General features: G+C 45.6%; 1 long non-coding RNA gene across 1 annotated transcript; it reads right to left on the bottom strand.

Annotated features, from left to right (window-relative positions):
* Positions 1-627: 627 nt before the first annotated feature.
* On the bottom strand, positions 628-21,286 carry LOC134150005 (uncharacterized). Its single transcript, XR_009960563.1, has 7 exons — positions 21,227-21,286; positions 13,275-13,385; positions 10,561-10,601; positions 5,810-5,911; positions 4,628-4,741; positions 3,500-4,024; positions 628-2,375 (listed from the first exon to the last, which is right to left on the bottom strand). It is a non-coding gene; the product is annotated as an uncharacterized LOC134150005 (long non-coding RNA).
* Positions 21,287-21,779: the final 493 nt, after the last annotated feature.

The following is a 21,779-nucleotide window of genomic DNA, read 5'->3' as shown; positions in this document are numbered from 1 at the left end:
TGAACTATTTGGCATCAGTTTAAACCCAAATAGTGCCATAACAATGGCAATTACATGAGAAATGAATTTGTAAATAATACAGTCCTTTGCTGTCCTCTCTTTGTTTTACAGGATCAAATCTTATTGCCAGCATTTATTTATTAGACTTCCCAACCTGTTTTAAGAGATAAATAGGTATTATTCCCATTTTATTAATAGATAAATTGAGGCACAGAGAAATTAAGTAAATTGCCTAAGGTCACATAGTGAACAATTTAGGAAAAGGATCACAGGACCCATGCTTCTCTTCTAATTTCTGTGTTTCTGAATGGCATACAGCCTCCAGGGGTTTGGCACACACTTGCAAATGATTTTCCAAAACTACTAATAGTGACATATCTCAATTCCTACTGAAGTCAGTATGCTGTGAGCATAATTAGACTTGTTTATTCTCTTAAATGACAGCAAAGCTAGAGCAGCACCAAATGCTCTTGGAAATCTCACCAAAATGCAAAATCAACAGAAGTTCAGAGAAATCAGTTATATTAAAAAAAAATAGCATCACCAAAAAAGCAAAACTAAAAAATGAAACGAAATTAAATGAAATTTCAGAAATGAAAATACAATCACAAGAAATTAAAGACCATGGAGAAACAAGAGTTCAGTATGTTACAGTATGTTTCTAATCTGTGATATGTGTTTCTGGCTGCTATGGGATTACAGATAAATAATAATATTCCACAGCTGCAACATTTTTCTTCTTAAATTAGCTTATTTGGCAGCAATGACCACAACCAGACTATTAAAATCTGTCCTGTAAGACCTTTACCCCACATACTCCTTTTTTCTTTCAATCGCTTATGCATCATACACTTAGATGAAAAAAATCTCCTTTTTTAATAAACTTAGGCTGCTAGTCAGCAACACACACCTAATACACTGTGGTCGCATGACCCTCAAGAGGCATGTGATTATCGTCAGTCCCTGTTCCTCACGCTCCTTCCTCTTTCTCATCCTAGTGCCCAGCATCCCTTTTTCTGCCCTGAGACGTGCTGAGTGCTGCAAAGTTTTCAGTCGAGGGCTGACGGGGTTCCCCCACGTGGAGGTGGGCGGAAGGAAAAATCACTACACGCTTGGTGCGTGTGTCTGCTTCCTACCTGGCAAGACAACCGCAGCCTCGGTGCCAGGAACGCTCACCGAGAGATAAGGACAAGTGTGCTGCAGGATCCCCTCAGACCCAGCTGCCAGCTGGTACAGGCAATAAAGACACAACACGTCATAAATTCCTGCAAACCTCACTCGCTCTAAGGCCACAGAAATCCATGTCTAATGTATTTAGCAGTTAAAAAAAATGAAGGAATTTGAAACCTGACACATGTGTTTCTAGTCACTAGGAAAAAATACAGCCTCAGACTCCTTCATCAAAACTCTGTCAGGTGGTCTAGCAGCTACTACCTGTGGGGTTTGGAGATCAAGATCCCGGCTCAAAGGAGGCCCACCCGGCACACTATCTGCGTCCTGCCACCCGACCCACCTTTGGCAAGGGGCTGGGGCTGACACACACTCACGCACCGCCTGTAAATGGAGCCCCGGAGGGGCTGTGCCCTCATGTCAGTACCCAAACCTGAACGTCTCACAGATTACCATTGAAAAAGTACAACGTTCTTCACCACGGCTACAGGCGCTGTCACTCGTTTGACAGCACTGTAGAGACCTGGACTGCTAAAACTGACTCTCCCTCTCTCCGCGAGCTCAGCTCTCCGACTCCAGCAGACCTATCCATTATTTCTCTCCTATCCATGATTATTTCTTTCAGTAAGGGATTACATCTCCAGCTACTAGACTCTAAAGTAAAATCCAAACTGATAGACACTGATCTCTTTAGGGCATAAAAGTAGCTTTTAGATGGCACGTTAACTGGCTGCGTAGTTTTATCCGACGAGCTCCCTGCCCCACGATCAGAGTGTGCATGGCCCCTACACTACCAGATCCCAGACTGACATCTGTACTGCATGCATCAGCAGCAGTTTGCCATCGTGCTTCTCTCTGTGTCCAAGCTGTCACTGGCAGCGTTCCCCAGCTCCTTCCAGATCACATGGAGCAGAAAGGGGGAGTGCTGTACATCCCTGAAGGGGAATGCAGTGCTCCTCTTGCAACAGATGTGTGATATACTTAATTTTTTTAAATGTGTGTTCAGACATAAGGGAGAATAGCACAAGGGTTAAGGCAGCTAGTCACCGTCTCAAAGATGAAGACTTCAGGGAGCTCTGCATGTTCTGCATATACAGCAGAGCTGATAGGTGACAGGCGATTTCAGCTACACACATAGATGTGTGGACTTCAAGGTGGTGAAAAAGCACTTCATACATGCTCAGTAATCTCTTCTGTCCTCTCAGCTATTTGGAGAGAAAAGGACCCAATGTTAGAGCATCCTGTTTCCAAAGACAGGCTTAGATTGTACAGACTCCAGGCAGTTAAAAGCCATTTTTTCTGAATACATTCTATGCAACTCTAATTTCTAAAGCACTAGATTTTAAGCTATAAATCCACATCATTATTTACGTTCTTGAAGACAACATGGAGCCCGCTTCTCCCTGCCTCCCCGTCTGTCTGTCTTGCTGCCTTTGGGAGGCATCCTTCGTGGCTGCTGCAGGCTCACTAACTCCCTAGCCAGCGCATACATGGGAAATCCCTGGCAAACAACGGCCAGGGAAAGCTCCGCTCGCCACCAGCCTTGCCTCTCTCTCGGCTCCCCCCTTCTCCACACCTCTGTGGCCGCCTTCCCTGCCTCCTCGTTTGCTGTGCCCGACAGCAGAAGTGGTCACGCTCCGCGCCCGTCCGGGGGAAGGCAAGGGGGAGAAGCAGGCAGAAAAGGGGGCAGGGAGGGGGTCACCGGGGAACAGAACGAACTCGTTCTCAGGGAAGCATGGCGTCCAGACTGGCAGGTTTCTTTTATCCTGTTGCAGTTCAGTAAAAGCCTCAATTAACTCCACATTAATTATTAAATCAGAACAATGCGTCTCTCGGTTCCAACAGCTAGATTCTGTTACTGCTGTTTCTTTGGGGAGCTGGGCTAGTTTTACAACTTAGGACATAAATATCTTTCTTCAAGGAGTTTGTGGGCTCTTGTTTTTATTTTCCTCTCTGTGGGTGCATTTTTAATCACAGAATCTCACACATGCACAAAGTGAAGCTTTTCTGGGCCTGTTGCACCTTGAAAAATCTTGAACACACATAGCTCTTCCAGACTCCAGCAGGTGCTAGCAACACCAGCCATAGGACTTCACCCTCCGAGAAAGTTTTCAAATCAAGGCTCTCCATGCAGCCCAGGAAGCTGGAAGCAAAGGGTCTGGGGATCTTGTTTGAAAGCTGCTATTATGGCTTACAGGTAATTAGATATTATTATTTATCTTCATGGGAGTTTTTTGGAATAATTATATGAAAAAATAATGTCAAGCTTGATCTTATATACTCAAATCTCAGACTAATCCATCATAAAAATATTCTTTATCATACATACCTTTTGCTACCTGTAAAGTTCCTCAGTGTAGGAGCCTGTTTGTTCTGTAGGAAGCTTGCAACACTTCAAAATGCCATGAAATAAATCCATTAATAAAATAATGATGAATAATCATGATCATTATCAGCCAAGTGGTTTGCCTATTGATAGCAAAATCCATACATTATTGCCAATTTTGAGGATCATATTGGTGGTAAGCAGAAAAGTCTCCCTAAAATGTGTAACTGTTATTTCATTATGCACTTTCTCCATTGCATTTAGAGAAGATAGCAGGTTATTGCCAGAGTTAAACAGCACGGGCAAATAGAAGAAAAATTAAGCACAAGGACAAAGGAAAATAAATATGCCTGTTGAGGTTCGTCTGCTTGAGAGAACTCCACATGTTCACCCCGGAAAGTGGAAAATGTCCAATATAGAGCCCCATGATACTCCTGCTTATACTAAATTTATGTCAGTGGAAATCCTCTGACACCAGTTGAACTGCTCTTCCACACCAGCATGACAACAGAATTCGGGCCAGGTTCTCTGCAGGGAAAAAGAGAAAAGAAACAAGCTGAACGGTTTTCATTTGTATCTGTGCCTCACACTGTGCCCTATTTAAAGCAAGGCAGCATAGAACTATTCTCCCTTCTGTTAGGGAGGTCTAATAGGAGCAGTAAGAACTGTTCACAGCTACAGCTTTAATCTCAGCATCTCATAGCACAGACATTTCTCAATCAAGCCTCATACCATCCATTCCTGTAAGGCAGTTAAGGATGGTTATCCCCACTCTACAGAAGCACAAACTGAGGCCTAGGGGAGTTGGTAGCAAAGTTGGGAATACAGTCAAGAAACCCTAATTCTATACCCCTTGGTCCAACTCGCAGATGACACTCTTTTTTAGCCCAGGTAACACACTGTTTGCTAAGCAAATGAAAAAGAGGTATGTTTTGCTGTTGGGTGTGAAAATAAGTGGGTAGCCATAAGATCAAGCACAAAATCACAATCTCCAGGTCAGTCAAGCTGATCGTTTTGATGAATGAATTTACAGGGACAGCCCCATCATCTTAGTTTAGCAATGGCAAAGCAGAAAGGGAGCAACTCTCCCCAGGCTGGAGAGAACAGGGAAGCTCAAATAGCTGATCTTACCCAGAACCGCCTGATGACAACGGGAGCCTTTTTCACTAACCCTTGTTCATTTCTACAGGCACCATGCCCCAGAAAATGCCAGCAAGATGCTAGTGGGATCCACTAGAAATGGACCTGCAAGAGCAAAAAAAAAGGTCCTGCTATCTTACCCTTGTCCAGGGATCCACTTCCACATGATTAATTACCTGTACTGTTCAGCAAACATGAATGCCTGTAGCATGGATTGAAGCAGAAGGGCTGTTCCTAATTAAGACCAGTCAGCTTGTTTATTTCTGATTTTTTCCCCATTGTCTATTTTGGTTCTTATAAAAAACAAAGTTGGGATCTCTGTGGCTGTGGCCTCCTCATAGCAGCCGGCTTGCTTGCAAGGCTTCCACATCAGCCAGAGAGACATACCAGCTGCACGGTTCATAGAGCTTTCCCAGTGAGACACCACCCCTCAAAGGGAAGGCTAGACCACGCTCTTGGTGCCTGGGGTGTATACAGGTGCTTCCCCAGGTTGGCTGTGGATAGGCCAACAGTGCAGGGACTGCTTTGATGGCAAAGCCCATAGATACTTGAGCAGGCAGATCTGATTATCTAGAAACACGCATGGAGAGGCAGTGATCGCTCCTCCAGCTTAGAGCTGGGAACAGTGGCTGCCCTTCACCTTGGATTCCACCCGTACCCTCCTTGCCAGCTCCCATTCAAACCCATATGGGCCCTTTTCTTTAGATCTTCCCGCATCACAGAACAAGGATGGTGAGCCTAAGCCTTCCCACGAGCTTCCTGTCCCATGCTGACCTGTCCATGGAGTAACACGAATGATCTGGTAGTATAACTATGCACTGCAGCCAACTTAGTATGAGAATTGCAGTCACTTGGCCTTTTCTGTGTGTGCAGCAGTCACACATACGCTGCAGATACCTGCTGTGGCTTCCACTTTCTAATGACCTGCCACCTCTAAGAAAGAGCAGATGCCTTGAAAATAGCAACTGGTTTGGTATACCAATGGTCAAACTAATTTCCACACTTCACTTTGATAATTCTGAGCCGTAATTAAGTGGAGTGGCTGTTAGCAATTATGATCACCAAGCACACTGTGCTGGAGAAGCTTCATAAGCAGAGGCTGGTTTCTTTATGTCTTCCTTTCTTTAACAATAATAAAGAATTAAATCAAACAAAAATGCCCTTTCAACTTACAGCAAAAATAACACTCCCCCAGCAAAACACTGCCCAAGAGTTGCAGCACCTCATAATGCACGCCTACATCAAATGGATATTTCCTGAAGAAATGAGTATGACCTAGAAGGAAAAAAAAAAAGAATCCACTTCTTTAAAACATATCAGTAATGTAAACTCCAAGCTAAGCAGGAGAGGAAAGAACAAACTCAACACAATGTAGGAAGAAGGGGGAAGGAAGCAGAAATGTTACTTTTGCAAGGGATCATATAACAGCAATTAATGATAAGGCATCAGAAAAGTGGTGTAACGGCTGTGGAGCAGACCACAGGAAAATACCACAGTGCAGGTTGATAGGAATACCTCTTCTGCTTAGTATTAGCAGCAGGGACGGTGTTTTCCATCCCCCAAGCTACCTTAGTTCTTCCTTTGTTTTGGACAAGCTGCCCCAAGTCCTGGTTCCTTCTGCCCACTCCCCCAACAGCATACCCTCTCCTTCCTATTGACTTCCACCCTCTGAAGAGCCACTCCTGTCCGTGTGGCAGCTCTGGCTGGAGGACTGCGGAGCAGACCCCCACCTCAGCTCCAGAGAGAAAGAAGGATAACACACACCTCTGTAACAAGAGAGCTGGGCCCTAACTTGCAGGGCAGCAGTTCTCAGCAGGGCTCCTCTGGTCCGGGACCACTGTTTAGACTCCAACAGCATGTGCTTAGCAGTACACTAACTCCAAATATCCTGGTCAGCCCCCTTTTCTCACTAGCCCCATGTACTATCAGAGGATCACTGTTCAATTCTGCTGTATTAATGAAGAACAGAGACACAAACCTTTAATGGTACTTTACAACAAGAGAGGGCAAAGCACCACTATACCTCCGTATTAGGAGCGCTGAGCTGTGTAAATAGCCCCAAGACAGGAATCTGCACACTCCCAAATCTAAATTCTCCTGTGCTAAGGGACTGTGGAGCCAGCCAGCCAGGTTGGAGGGGAGAGCTATTAAAACCATCAGAACTTGAGCAATACTGGGCAGCTTGTACTTCTCTTCACTTTTCGTAGCTGCATACAGTCCCAGCTTTTTCTTTTCTTTTTGGCACGGAACTGATTACATACTTAATGCCTGAAGAAAAGTGGGAATAGGGAAGGATTAGGAATACCTAATTTATGGCAAGATTAGCTGGACTTTTATCCTGCTTGACACAGAGAACTAGACTGAACAATCAAGAAGGACATTCCAACCCCATTATCTCTTATTCCTGCTATAAAGAATGCAGAAATAAAAGACTGCACCAAAAAAAAAAAAAAAGTTTATGACATTCATTTGAGATATCCCAGCCTGTTACCAGAAGTCTGCATGTTTGTTGAATAATTCCACAGTAAAAAATATTTTCTAAAAGAACTAAACAAATAAAGAGTCCAATGCTTCTCTCGCTTACATTGGTTTTACATCAAAACAATACTAATGAAAAGAGGACCAAATCCAAAGAAAATATTTGGTTAGATCTCATTCCACTGCCAACAAAATTTACCACTAAGCTTGATGGAGTAAGACCAAGACCTGAAATACCTACAACTTTCATGCAACCATATCATTTAGACTTCTGCTCAGATGCTGGCTGATGAAGTTAGCCTTTCTGTGACCAGAACAAATGATTCAGGTGCTAATCCAGTACAGACTTCCTTGGGTGACCTTCAGCACGTTTCAGCTCCCTTTCCGTGAAGCGGGGATAAGGGCCCCGACCTACCTTGGACGGCTCCCGGGGCGACGCATTTGCAGAAGTCTGCCACGGGTTCAGACAGACTGACGGAGCCGCGCAAGAGCGACGCGCAGACCCCGCAGAAGGGGGAAGTGGAACGGGGAAGCAGCGAGAGCCTGAGCCTCGCGCGGGAGCGGCGGCTCCGCAGCACAAGCACCCGTGCACGCACACACACACGCGTGCACGCACACACACGCGTGCACGCACACACACGCACCACGGAGGGATTCTCTCTTGGACTGCGGATTGCCGGGTTTGAGCCTTTGCCCCCTGCACCGGGCTTGCCACTGGCATTTTAAGCGCACAGCTCTGGCGATCGGCACGGAGCAGCAGAGCTGGCGTACGGCCGGCGACGCTCCAGAGGAAGCGCTTGCTCGCCGGGGCCGGGGCGCCCCGCCGCCCCCCGGGCTCCCGGGGCAGAGCCCGCTCGGCCGGCAGAGCCCGGGCGCGGCGGCGGGCTGGCGGCGGCGGCGGCGGGCTGGCGGCGGCCCCCCCGCCCCGGCCCCGGCCCCGGCCCCGGCAGCCGCCCCGGCCCCGGCAGCCGCGGGCGGCGGCGGCCCCAGACGGCGCGGCGCGCGGGGGGGCGGCGGGGGCGGCTTCCTGGAAGCGGCGGGTGTCGGGTGGCCGCCGCCGGCCAGGCGCGCTGCGGGCAGCGGCGGGGCCGCGCCGCCGGCCGCGGGGGAGCGGGGGAGGCGCCGGCCGCGGCCGCCCTGGCGCGTCCCGCCCGGGGCGAGCCCGCCGCGCTCGCGACTCGCCGGCGCCCGGCCGCGCTCGGCTCGCCGGCGGCAGCGCCGGCCCCGGGAGGCGGCCGGCCCCGGCCCCCGCCCCCGCGCCGCCCGCCCGCCGCGGTCCGCGGCTCCTCCGCGCAGCGCAGCGCGGCGCGCTCGGCTCGGCTCGGCTCGGCTCGGCGCAGCGTGCCGGGCGCGGGAGGGCCGTTCCCGGGGGCGCGGAGGGCGTGCGCACAGCCGCGGGCAGAAGCGCTTGCTGCCGAGCCCAGCACCGGTTCGGTTTTGCAGCGCGGCGAGCAGTGCGCCGCGCAAGCCGCTGGAGAAAGAAGGAAAGAGAGAAAGATCTGAGTCATGCGTTTGGCTCCTGGAATGCAGTTTGGGTCCCCTGTGGCATGCGAAAAAGGCTGGAGCGTTTTGGTACTCCATAGTAACAGCAGCAAAACTGAACCGATATAGCTGGAGCGGAACTTCTCCAACGGCTCTCTCGACTGATCGGGACCCAGACTGCAAATAACTTGTTATGGAAGTGCATTTCAAGAACTGGAGATCACCCTCGTCCCATCCTCCTCCCTCCCCCTTTCCTTTCAGCAAACCGGCACAGTCCCTGCTTCATGATGAGAGACAGATGACGGTGGAAGGCAGTAGGGAAATTCATTCCACCCTGATGCTTAATGAGATAAATTTGAGTTGTTGATATCCTTGGGTTCTTACTATTCCTCCAAAATTGTTTAAGATTTTTAACAATCTAGCTGTGAAATAATGAGGGAGAGGACAGCTTTTGTGCTCAGCGTTGATAATGACTGAAGAGTCTTAAGTGTTTTAAGGCAATTCTGTTTGCTCCAGCAAGTTAAATTTAAAGGTGACATTTCTCCTTTTTTCAGTACTGTAAATTGTGCTCAATATTACATGAGGGTGGTACATGCACAAAAAAATCAGTGACACTGCATGTGTGTCAGACTTGCATATTTGAATTCTGTGCCAGAAGGTCTACTGTGAGGGGTCAAGAATATTCTGCACAATGAAATATGTACATAAGTTCCTCTTGCCCTGCCTTCTTAACTCTTCAGGCCCTTTGGTACAGGAGGTTCTCACCAAAATCATTCCTGGACAAGAAGGATCTAATTTGCCCATAGTCAAATACTAATGAAGAAAACTGAGTTATATTGAAGGCATATTTATCATATGAAATCTCTTGCCATCAGCATCTGAGCTAAACAATTATACTGTTAATAACAACTTAGTCTTGCACATAATAACTCAATATACAGAATTAAGCACTGATGTTTTTCATCTCAGCCTACAAATTACTGTTACACCTTTTGCATGGTGCTTCTATAATTCTATATGATCAGACCTTTCTTTGCTACCCCTTCCCACTGCTGCCACTGATTTGGATGTGACTCTCTCTGACATCTCCTTCAAAAAAAGTTCAGATGTTTCAGCTTCTATATAGGCCACTGATTAAAATATTTTTGATTGCGTATCAGTGGAAACTCTGCTGCCTCCTTTTCAAATGCCGGCTACTGCTGGTTACAACATGACAACACTCAAGACTCAGAGGTGACTTGAAAATTATGAGTTGCGATGATACCTCTATTTCACTCAGGGTGCTACATACTGTAATGCTCTAAAGAGACTGCTGTTGCGATGCATCAGTGCTGTTAATTTTCCTGCTTATTTTGCACCTGCCTCTTTAAAAAGTTGGGTTTTACAAGGTAACAAATAATATGCATATCTCTGACAGCTTCCTCTGACCAAGACCAAGGACTCCACTCTGGGATATCACTAGAGTTAAAATTGTGAGCTTCTATAGCTTAAAATGAAAAACAAATTTACTAAAACTGCAAAACACGAACCAGGTACATAATGCAATTGATAGGACACTGCAGAGTAGGTAGCACATGCCAGGGTGGATGCAGCCTACTGGTGACAGGAGTCAGTTTCCCTCCATCATAGTGACACAGGGCACAGCAGAAATGAAGAGGTCATAGCTGCCTTTGCCTCCCCACTAAATCTGTCCTTAAATGCATTTAGGCATTTGGTCTAATACAGGAAGTTGTTCCTTTACCTTCATAACATCACATAGAATCATTTTCTCTTGTAATTTGTCACCATTTACTTCTGTATGATAGATTTTAGTTTTTTAAATACACAGCAACCTCTAAGCTCTGATGCAAGTGGAAGTAACATAATAGTTCCTAAGACATAATTTAACAGGTAGTAAAGATGGGCCGCTTGTTCCTTCAAGAACATATGCATAGATCCCAGTGACTTTAGTAAAGGACACTTACGTGTTTTCGAAGCGCAGGTTTCGTCTCTGTGATTAACAAAACTGAAACAAAGATGAAAAGCATTGGGTTATTGCATATTTTCATAGCTGCAGTGGTGCAAGCTGTGGGCATTAGTCATTTATTAGATGCATATTAAACACACATGATAGTAACGAATAATCATTGATCATGAATATAAATCTGTCTTATAACTAGGCAGTCTTGTAGCTAAAGAACAAACACTGAGATCAGTGTCCGTGGGCTCAGTCGCTGACTCCACCACTGACTCACTGAGTCACGCTAATACTTGTGCATCTCACTTGCTGCCACTGTGGGGAAGACAATGAAGATTTACCAGAAAAGCTGAAGGAGTTTCAGTCCCTCCTTTAACCCAAATCCCTACTTCCCTCCCACCACACTGGCAACTTGAATGCCATCGGTGCAAGGCCTATGGCAGGCTCCAGCAATGGGCCCTAGGGCGCTGCCTACGGTCTGACGATGCGTATCTACATACCTAGTGGATGCAGAAGAGTTAATTAATATGTAGGATTGCCCCTATGTCATGCATAATTTCTTTTATTTTTTAAGCACCTTTCTCTTTCCCCATTGCATCCATCATCTCTGGTCAACCCTGCCACAGTGTAAATGGCCACTGATAATTCCCACATTCGCTCTCTAGCAGTTTGGAGAGCTGCAACTGTGACGGAAAGCAATTCTAAACAGAAATGGACAGATGGGAAGGGCATATCAGCCCTAATTGGAAAAGCATACACACATACGCTTAGAGCAGGCAAGGAGGTGACAAACCCCACCTATCTGTGGTGAGTAAAGGCTAAATTAAGAGGACGGAGAGGAAGAGAGAGAGAAAGACAGAAAGGAATAAAAGCCCAGACACCAAACTACCCACAAGGTTTGGTTCCCATCCCTGCCAGCAGCTTTAGAAGCACTTGTATTCCATGTCTACCAGAAATGTGCTGCACCTTCTGCCTCACTGTTAATATTTTTCATTTTAGAAAAATTAACAACAATAACAATAATAAAAACCCTCTGTGGCTTTCTCAACTCAGCTTCAAGGAACGGGATCCAGACAAACCGCTGGAGGGAAGGAAGGCTTTTGAATTCTGCATTTTATTTTATTAGGTGTAAGTGAGTTATTTTGATTATGTTGGCAAGAACTGGGAAAAAAAGCCTTACAGCAGCAGCTCCAACCCCTCGACCCACTTCTCTACACGCACATGCGCTCCCAGCACCCACTGCCACATTATTTGGCCAGCAAAGGCTCGCAGAAGCAAGCCTACACTGATGCCTCTGCATTTTGCAACCTTTCACTGCTCAGATGGGAGACAGAAAAGCTTTAACTTGAGTTTTCTTTTCTTTTTTTCTTTCTTTTTTTTTTTTAATTGAAGCATGGAGGTAGGGAAAGAGAGGGAAGGAACAACAAAATGTGCAAAACCCCAAGTTTTTTTCTCCCCCGCTCTCGGCACCGTGCTCGGGGGATTTCCTATGAATGAATGGCATTCTTTTCAAGCTGACTTGAAGCTCCATGTGTGTGGCGACAACATGGCTATGCTGCACTGTGGTAAAAATGACGGGCAGCATCTGCCAGCCACAGAGCCCCAGGGAAATCGGTGCTCCTTCCTGACATCTCATACCTGCTGCTGGGCAGCAACGGGGAGTTAGGAATCCTGGGGTTTATTCTTCCGTCTGTCACTAACTTTTTGCATGAACCTCAGGTGAGTCATTTAGCTTTTCTGCTTCTCAGTATCCTGATCTGCAAAATATTTAGCAAGGATGTAGTCTGCTGGGTCTTTACAGGAACCACTGTATTTTACACTATGGCCAATCAGAACTATATGAAGACATCAGCCTTGGATACTCCTGCTTCAGAAAAAGAGAAAAAAAAACAGAAGTTTGTGCTCTGTCAGCACTGCCTGTGTAAGGAGGGGGTAGTAAATGCCCTAGGATTAGAAGTGCAGTATTGGGACACTGCATAATGTTTTAAATTCTTTAAGGCTGACCGTTTTCACTGAGTACATGTCTCAGAGTATGGCCCAAGGAACGACAATACATTTTGCAAGTCTCTGATTCTGAATGAGTGCACCAACGGAAAACAGGAGAGGCAGACTCAAGGCCACTGTAAATTACAGTAACAGTAACAGTGCTCCAGCTGCTTGCATAGAAAGGAATAGTGTCATGTTCTTGAGCATACTCTCTATATCAGGGATGTCTGTGTGGATCAGAGTAGCACCACGCTCTTCACGTGCCAGAGGAAACGGGAAAATCTGAAATCTGCTGTCTTTACATTGCAAGGAAGAAGCCAATGCACACAGCAGAGTTCAAGTTACTTAAAGACTAATTTTGCAAAGATCTCAAAGATCTCAGTGGCTGGCCCGATTGCCTGCATGCAGGGATGATCTTGTGTGTGTGCATGTGTATGCATACATTATTTATATATGTGTGTGTGTATACATACACACATATAAAGGAGAGTCAGAATGGGCAGTTATTAAAACGAATGTAAAAAACAAGACCAGAGGCAAATGTCCAGCCGTAGATCTCTCCTGTCCAAGCTGGATGCCAGATACATGAAAAAAAAAATAAGTTAAAAGTGTCCAAGTCCAAAAAGTCTGAAGAAGAACAAGAATAAGGGAAGGTGCTAATCAGACAGGGTTTATTTTTATCCTCAATTTTCTGTGCTTTTTCCTAATGTGGGTTTAGAAGTGTTTACTACTTACGTGCTTGAGGCAGTCCTAGGTCCCTTTCTTCCCTGTGCTTCGTAACTGTAGAACAATCTGCTACGCAGATCTCACATCTGCAAGACTTCTCTCCAGTGCCTTGGATGGTGGCTGAGGAAGCAGGGAAGAAGTGAAAAAACTATCATTTCTCCAAAGTGAAGTCAATACAAATAAAATTCCAGATATAAATTTATCAGCATTTGCTTCCCTTCTTGGTGCCACAGAGTCAACATGAGCAGCTTTAATACTTTGCAGAGAGCAAGAAGCACTGTGTACCACCACTTCCCCTCCCTGGCAGAGAACCTTCATCCATGATGCAAGCCTTGGGAGAGGAGCACAAAACTTGAGCCTGGAATAGGTATGGAAAAGCACAGCTTGGAGGAAAGGATTCTTCCCACAGAATCCCCCACAGGTTCCTAAACATCCATTAGCCAAAAAATCTGTCTCATTGCTATTGAAATTAATAGCAGAACGTTGTTAAAGACAAGGTTGGACTTCTTCCCTGGCCACCTGCAGGGGAGGTGAAGGACGGAGCACAGAGCCTATAGGATCAGCCTGCATTCTGCCTGTGGGATCTGTGCATTCATATATAGGACAAGGTTAGGGAGACAGTTGAGCACGCAGCTCAAGAGGGGGCAAAGCTAACGCCAAAGGAAAAAGCAGAGGTCAGCGCAGGAGCACTGAGCCTCTGAATTGCTGTATGGAGATTGCCACAGGAAATGCAGATTTCTACAGTGCAACCGGGCCTCCATCTTCTCCTGGTATGAGCTAGAAGAAAACAAGTCTAAACTCTTATTTCACTTGTCCCCTGTAAAATCTTCTCACGGGGAAAGGCAGAGAGAGCAAGAAACTGAAACCAAGCAGTGTCCTGGGCATGGCCCTATGGACTGGCCTTGCACATTCATCTTACCTGCTTGGTTTAAGGCACTACCAAGGAGAGAAAATAAAGGAGGGGATAATAGGGGTCTGAAAACTCAAGAAGAAAAAAAATCTCATGAAAGGGAACCTTCTCATGCTGGGGGAAGTGCGACGACAAGAGGAAAAGCATGGCCTTCCCAAGATGCAGGAAAGAGAGCAAGTGATGTTAGAGTGAAGCATGGACATGAAATACAGCCCTGCAACAGCTGTTTAGCACATTAGCCTGTTGGTGTGCAGGCTCCCATCCAAGGGCTTTCAGGCAGACTCCCAGCCCAGCAAAAGCAGAGAGACAGATGCAGTGGGCGAGGAGTAAGCCTCTGCAAGTTGTAAACTGCTGTCTTTACTTGGGGACAGCCTGGATGCAGTTGTGAGGGAAAAAGAGAGGGGAACAGATTCTCTTGCTGGATGCTGGAAAGGACAGTGAAGATAAGGATAATAAGAGCTGCAAAATCTTAGGCTTCATCCAAGCCTGCCTGCAAAAGGAGGTTTCATGCATTAAGATGATCTTGGCAGGTAGTCAGGGAGCACTTTTTCTTTCCATGCAGTCCTCCTAATGGTGACAAGGTCTCTCCAGATGTCAGGAAACTACAATACAGAGGACATCTGCACTGACCTGCTCTGATACAACACTAGATGCTTCCACAAGACAGTGGATGGAGGGCATCAGTTTACATAAAGCCAACCAACCTTTCCAACCCCTTCTCACAATGTAAATACCCCTTTGAGCTTGCATGTACCAAGCTTGCATATTTTTATGCATACCCTGCAGGGGCAACCAGCTAGCAAAATTATTTCTTGCTGTCTGGAAGCTGTCTGAATGTCTGGAACAACAGAAGCAAGCCCCTTGCAGTTAAAATATAATGCCAGAGTGATGCAGGGGCAACAGTTTCTCTGAGGTGAAAGGAGACAGTGATAAGACAGGCAGTTCACACCTTCAACCAATCTAACAGAATAAGCCTTCCTGTTTTGAGACTCAGATCAGGTCAAATTTGGGGCAAACAGCCAAGCCTTTCCTGCAGTTGCTTTAGTCTCTAAGGAACAGTGATCGTAATTCAGGACACACCCTGCCTCCAAAGCTCAGATCTCAAAACTGGCAGCAGGAGCACCTCAAACTGATCTCATTTGTCGGGACAAGGATCAAAGGGCTTGCTTGCTGCATGACCTATGGGGGCAACTCACTTGACCTTCAGATGCAAGTCAGCCAACAGAGCTAGAAAAGATGTTGGGGAAAAAAACAGAAAAAAAAGGGGGGGAGGAAAGCCTTGCAGAGCCATTTGGAGAACCAGATGCTGAACTGGAGCAGAGTTTTTCTAAGGGGCAAATTACCAGCACTGGTAAGGTGCAGCTCCCTTGCTCTAGGGCACAGTAATGACATCAGCTCTCTGTATGCCCACCCATTGCCTTCCCACTCTGCTCTGGAAAAACATGTTTCTAATACAGATTCAGCACCAGTTCATACACACATGGTTTAAACCACATTCAGCAGCCTTTCATCAAGCAAGGGTCAAAAACTGTACTGAGCAAGTTTGAGCCAGAACTGAAAACAGCAGACCAAGCTAAAGAGATTTCTTTTCTTGAGATTTCTCTATATTATGGAAATTAGCTACCTACATACTAGGTATTTTACTGGAACCACTTTAACCACCCAAAGCTTCTTTTCAAGGGTAAACACTTCTGCAAATGAGATGTAGGAGATTAGCAAGGGCTGCCTGCCCAGTGAGCTTGCATGTAGGAAGGGGAGCACCACTTTAGAGTACTTTGTCTTTCAGATCCTCCTCAGAGCACATTGTATGTCAGAAAGTAGACTCAGCTGGGGAGAGGGAGTTTAAAGAGCAAAGAAGGAGGCAACGATGAGAAAGCTTTTCTTATCACTGTGGCAGGAAATGGAAACTGCTTTCTGGGCAGGAAGCAGGTACCAGCGAAAATGAGGGAGCTCCTGGCTGTGTCCACGCTGCTGCTGCAGGAGAGTCAGGTGTGAAAAACCTCACCTCACTTGCTTGAGAGTACTTGTGTTGCTGCAGCAAGGTCTGTTTTGCTGGCTATGACATCTGACCTGGCAATAATGAGTCCAGTAATATTCTAAATTGCTCCTGAAGGGGAAGCTACATCTCATGTCAGGTTCACTAGATTTCAGCTCAGCATTTATGTTGTGGGCCCAGCCATACTTTTATGAGTTTTTGTCCCAGTCTTCTGTCTCAAAAGAAAAAGAAATTGTGGCACTATGCAAGACTGCACAGCAGCATGAGTCTGGACTAAGTGCAGACACACAGCATGGACATCAAATTGGAGAAGAAGGTGAGGCCACAAGGCCAGAACAGCGGAGAGGTACTGCATGTTTCATCATCATTGTAAAATGTACCATAAAAGGGAGACCATAAAAATTGTTGCACCAGAGAATGATCAGTGGCTGAATTACGCTTGTGGCAATAACACAGGTGAAAGACAAGCAGGGTATAATTCCAGCACAAAAAACAGGAGAGCTAAGGCCTTAATAGAGTTCTACTTGCTCCTTCTCTGGCTAAAGCAGAGCAAGGAACTTTTTTTCACTTCATGCGACAAAACTCATCTCTTTTCCTTCAAGACTGTTGATAAGGAGATGGGCTGAGGTGCAGATACTTATGAGCAGCTCTATGTTTATGTTGTGATGTTTAATTTGTGGGAGAGGCACACCTATAGCTGTTCTTGGAAAACTGAAGGAATAAATAAATAAATAGTATAGGCACCCCACCATCCACCTAGTCTTTTCTAGCAGAATTCAAGGAAGGAGTCTAGCGAATAGAGCTCTACTATGTCCTTACATTCAAGCCTTTTGTTCACATGCATTCTTGTCTTTTCCAGAATCTCTAGCTATAGTAGGAGAAAACACCCAACAAAGGTCCAAGTCTGCCCTCAGTTTCACCTCCACAGGCCAATTGCATTGAATGCAGCACAGAAGGTCCATTCTGCAGCTCATCTGAAGATTAGTAACACTGTTTCATCCATGCATCCCCAAAACTAGCAGCAAGTTAAATAATAAATGCCCTTCAAATTCTTTTCTTCAGTCTAAACCAGAAGGCACTCCTTAAATGTGTGGCCTCTAGCCCCTTCCTGCAAATAGCTTGTTACTCTTTATCTTAATACACGTGTTGTGTATGTTCACATACTGATAACATATGGATTTGCTACCTGTCTCTGCAGCCATCCCTGATACAATGACTTTGGATGTTTGGCTAGACCAGGTATTAATTTCCTCATCACTTAACACCACTGAATCTCCTCTGCCTGTCAGGCAAGCTTTACCATCACAAGTGCAAAATAGTGCCTTCCAACCTTATTTAAGCCCTGTCCAGCCTACTAATAAATAGGCTGCTCAAACTTCTAACAAAGCCTGTCTTCCTATTGAGATCATTGATATTCTGAAAGGTGAAACCTGACTGTACAGTCTGAACTACAGGAAAGCATTGTATGTTTGTTTGTTTTACGTCCATACTCTCATCTTATTACTCACGGCCATGCTTGGGTACATTTTAATTAGCTTTTTTTTAAAAAATAAAAATCTCAAAAGACATGAATGAAAGCATAAAAATGCCTCGAAACATTCATAAGGTTTTCAACATCTCCAATGGCTAAACTACATACTGTTCCAGCACAGGGAATTTTATCATGGTTATATTTCCTTTAGACTCATAGTTGCCTTGCTCATCTGATTAAGTCCCCATCTTTCTTTCTGAATATTCAGAGAATTGTTTCATGTCCAAATGCTCTGGATTCTTCCAGACAGATACTGATTTTTTTGATCTTTGCCACTCATCACTTCAGGAAACAGAAGAAAAGAGATAACAAAAGTTAGAGGGCTATCAGCTGTCTATAGGGTCCCCCTGCAAATTCAGGACTGGATGGAAAAAAAAAAAGTAATGAAAGCGTGAAAGCTGAAAAAGGGTGGAAAAAGAATGAAAGACGGAAAGAAATTGTTAATGTCAGACTAATTCATTCTGAAACAGCCAATATCAGCGGCCTCCCAATACCTGTTCTGCTGCTGAGTATTATCTTCAAGTATCTACACACACTATCATGAATCTTTTCAAAGCAAGTTCAGTGGCTGGTCTTTTGATTTGCAGCTCTTTACTACATTCTCCCAAAGAAGCCCCCAATTTACAATATTCTTAGATGGACAGATAGATGGGGAGTTATCTGCTTCCCTGTGCTTTGTGCCACAGGGGACACACACCAGAGTGGCACACAAACTGCTTTCCTCCTAGACTCTAATGAAAGCTGATTTGTGATCTAACATGAGAGAAAAGAGAGTAGCCCAGAATGCCAGCAGCCTCCAAATTACTGTTTTCTAATCTCGCAGAGCCTGCATGATAATTGTGCCCAAAAGGCCGTGCTGTGCCCAGGCGTCTCACCCTGGGCAACTTGCCAAACACTGTCAAGCTCAGGCAGCTTGTTCCAGCAGGCATGGGATGCAGGAAGCATCCTGACCTGTCTGCTCTGTTTTTTCCACTTGCTTTGAGGGACCCGTGACCAACGTTGTGTGTGATACCTGATGAATCAATAGGGCTGGAAATACAATCAGCGTGCCACTGGGATGTGATATTGAGAATCCCATTGCTACAGTGGAGAATAGCCACTGCTGCCAGCTTAGCATTTCATGAAATGTGTGGCCCTGAAATTATAACATTAAGTTGAGACTCCTGCCTATCCTCTGTGCTTAGGACCCAAGAGAACAGCCTGGCTTGTGACACAGGCAGTCTGGCTTTCACTTTACCAAAATAGAAGTGCTCAGCAAGAGCTAAAACATAGAGACTTACTCATGGGATGGCATCGTTACAGCAAAAGAGCTTGTGCTGAGGACAGGGCAAAGATGGAGTGGCAACTGTGCCAGAAGGGCAAAGCAAATGCTGAAAGATCACAAACAGAAGCTGTGTTCCCTACAAAGAGAGTAAGGAGAGGCCTGGAGAAAGCAGGCGAGACAGTCTCCCTGGGTAGGGCATGCAGAATGGGGTAGGAGGCCACAATCTGAATGTCATCTCTGTTTGCACAAGTCAGATGCTGGACTGTCTTCCATAGGGCTTGGCTGAAGGCCCACAGCAGCCATTATTCAACACTTCCCCTGAAACTCTGATGAGTTTTAATGCTGCAGGGAGGTGAAAGAACATAGGAAAGAGGGGAGGGAGAGGCAGATAGGTGCAGTGATATACCTAGAAAATGCCCTTCTAGATGGGATCTCAGAATAAGATGTCTGAACCCCTTAGCAAAGTCTTCCAAGTAGGACTAATAGTTTCTTACCCTTCTTGCTTTAGGCCCTCAAGCCTAAAAACTGAAAACAAAGCACACAAAAGCAAAATAAAAAACAAAGCAAGAAAGGCATCAGCAACTACAACAAAAGGAAGAGAAGGGTGGGGGATTCTATGTAGTGTTGACAGCAGATATTCAGTGCTGTTTGAACTGCACTGGTGGTATGGTCTGACATTTCCAATGCTCTTGACATAGGCATTGGCTCCAGGGGTGAGACCATCTGCATCTCCGTTTTGTTAGGATTGCTTCCACACAGAAGGCCAGGAAAGGGAGACAGATTTCACCAGAACTGCCTTCTAAAATTCTCACCTTCTCTCCTGCCCCACCTCTTGCCAAGGAGAAGGGATGGGAGGCCTAATGTGATTCCTTGCTCCATTTTGCTGCTTTCTAGTACCATCCAGTGGACGTACCCCAGCAGCATTCAGATGTAAATGCCTTAATCCTAGCCAAAGAAACAGCACTTCATCCAGCAGCCAACTCTTAGCCTATCTTTCGGGGAAAGCAGGGACACAGCAAAGATGGCAATGTTTACACTGAGGAAGGTTTAAGCTTGATATCAAGAAAAATTTTCTAACGAAAACTCATGCTCAAATGAAGAAAAAATCTAACTTCTCTGTTAAAGGTAAATGACTAGCGACCAAACTGTAGTAAACCACCTTACCTGGCTGGCAGAATTGACTGGAAGCTCCTCAAATACCCTTTCCATTTCATAGCTAAATTTTATGCCTGTTAACACCATGACATTTTGAAGTTTTTTTGCTAACATTGGTGAGCAATTAGCCCAGGCCATAAAGTCTGGATTTGAAAATGAATGCCTCCCTAAGAATACGTGTTTCTGAAGGACTGGAGGGTAGGGGCCACATACTTCCTCAGTATGAATTCCGCATGTAGATCATAGTGATTGTCCCATTTTAGAGAATAAACAACACATGCAGAGTTAAGAGAAGCAAGAGAAGGAGCCTGCAACAGAAATGGGACCGGAGTTCTGATGCCTCCTTAGAGGAGTATGTCCAAACTCTGAGCAAATAGTGGCATTCGGGTCATAGTCACTGTCACTGAACAAGGCAAACTGGTTTTCTCTGTCAGAATATTTTCAGAGAATGCCTACTGCATTAAGCGTTACACCGTAATCTTGAGGCTGGCAGCACACCACCCTGCTTGTTATGCAAGAGCAACTGTCCGTGTAAAAGATCCATTAAATCCATCTGTTGCTTTGTGGCTATCACTGGGGAGTTAACTGCTTTTAATGCTCAAATAGCGTGGTCACCTGTGAGATAACCCATTGCCACCACCAAAGCCTGCTGCCAGCTCCTTTATTTAATCATAATTCTTCAGTTCTGACCTCCCTTTCACACCTGCAAGAAGAAGGGCATATCTGGGGTACAAGCACTGGCAGTTTGATACCTTGGTCTGCAGGAGATACTTTGGAAAGCTTAGCTTTGGGCTCTGTTACCATTCTCCTTCATGAACCTGTGTCATTCTTATTTCTCTATGCCTCAGTCTCCTTCGAAGATTTTACTTCCTTCACACTTGAAGACTTAGTTCTAAGGGCTCCTTTGAGACCTCTGTCTTCAAAACTTCCCTGATGGACAAAATATCATAAGCCATGTGTCTCTATCACTGCTTCAGGTGGCAAACAAAAACTGTATTCTGTTCTACTTCCACAGATGGGCCACTGAAATCTCAGAACACTGACAGAGCCCTTGCCAAAGCCCACACCCTTATTCAGAACCAGAACATGAGATTATCTCCATTACCTGTGCAGAGTCACATCTCACTCCATGGAATCTGCAAACTCGTCTGGAACTTCTTGCTGCAGATGAGAGAGTATCAAGTCTTAGTGGATGGCACAGGAAAACCTATAATCTTGTCCTCGAGTGGAATCAGTGAAGGGGAAAGAGGATTAAAACAGAGAGGCAGAGAATGTCTTCTATCCCCTCTTTGTGCCAATAACACTGCTTTCGGATCCTGACTGTGCTGCTAGTGTTTATTGTCTCCTGCTCCCTCTCCAGCAAAGCTCCTGCCATGCCCCGCAAGCTACTCCACCGTGCATAACTAGCACACAGCAGCAGTAATTGAACATTCAGGTGCTGGGAGCTGCCCATAAATTGTTGGGGTGGAAACTGGGAAGGGAGGCACAAGCTAACACAGTACTTACTGGGAAAAATCTGCATTTTATTTTATTGAAAAATATTCTTGCATGCCTAGAGCTAGAATCTCTGCTTCACAGACATGCTAATTACCTGGGAATCACTTAGTGGGGCTTGCTAATGCCTGCTTCTCTTTGGGGGGAACAGAGGGCTTTTTATA

Source organism: Rhea pennata, chromosome 22 (genome assembly GCF_028389875.1).
Source record: "Rhea pennata isolate bPtePen1 chromosome 22, bPtePen1.pri, whole genome shotgun sequence".
Lineage (NCBI taxonomy): Eukaryota > Metazoa > Chordata > Aves > Rheiformes > Rheidae > Rhea > Rhea pennata.
The sequence above is the reverse complement of the archived record's forward strand: the minus strand, read 5'-3'. Positions and strand labels throughout refer to the sequence as shown.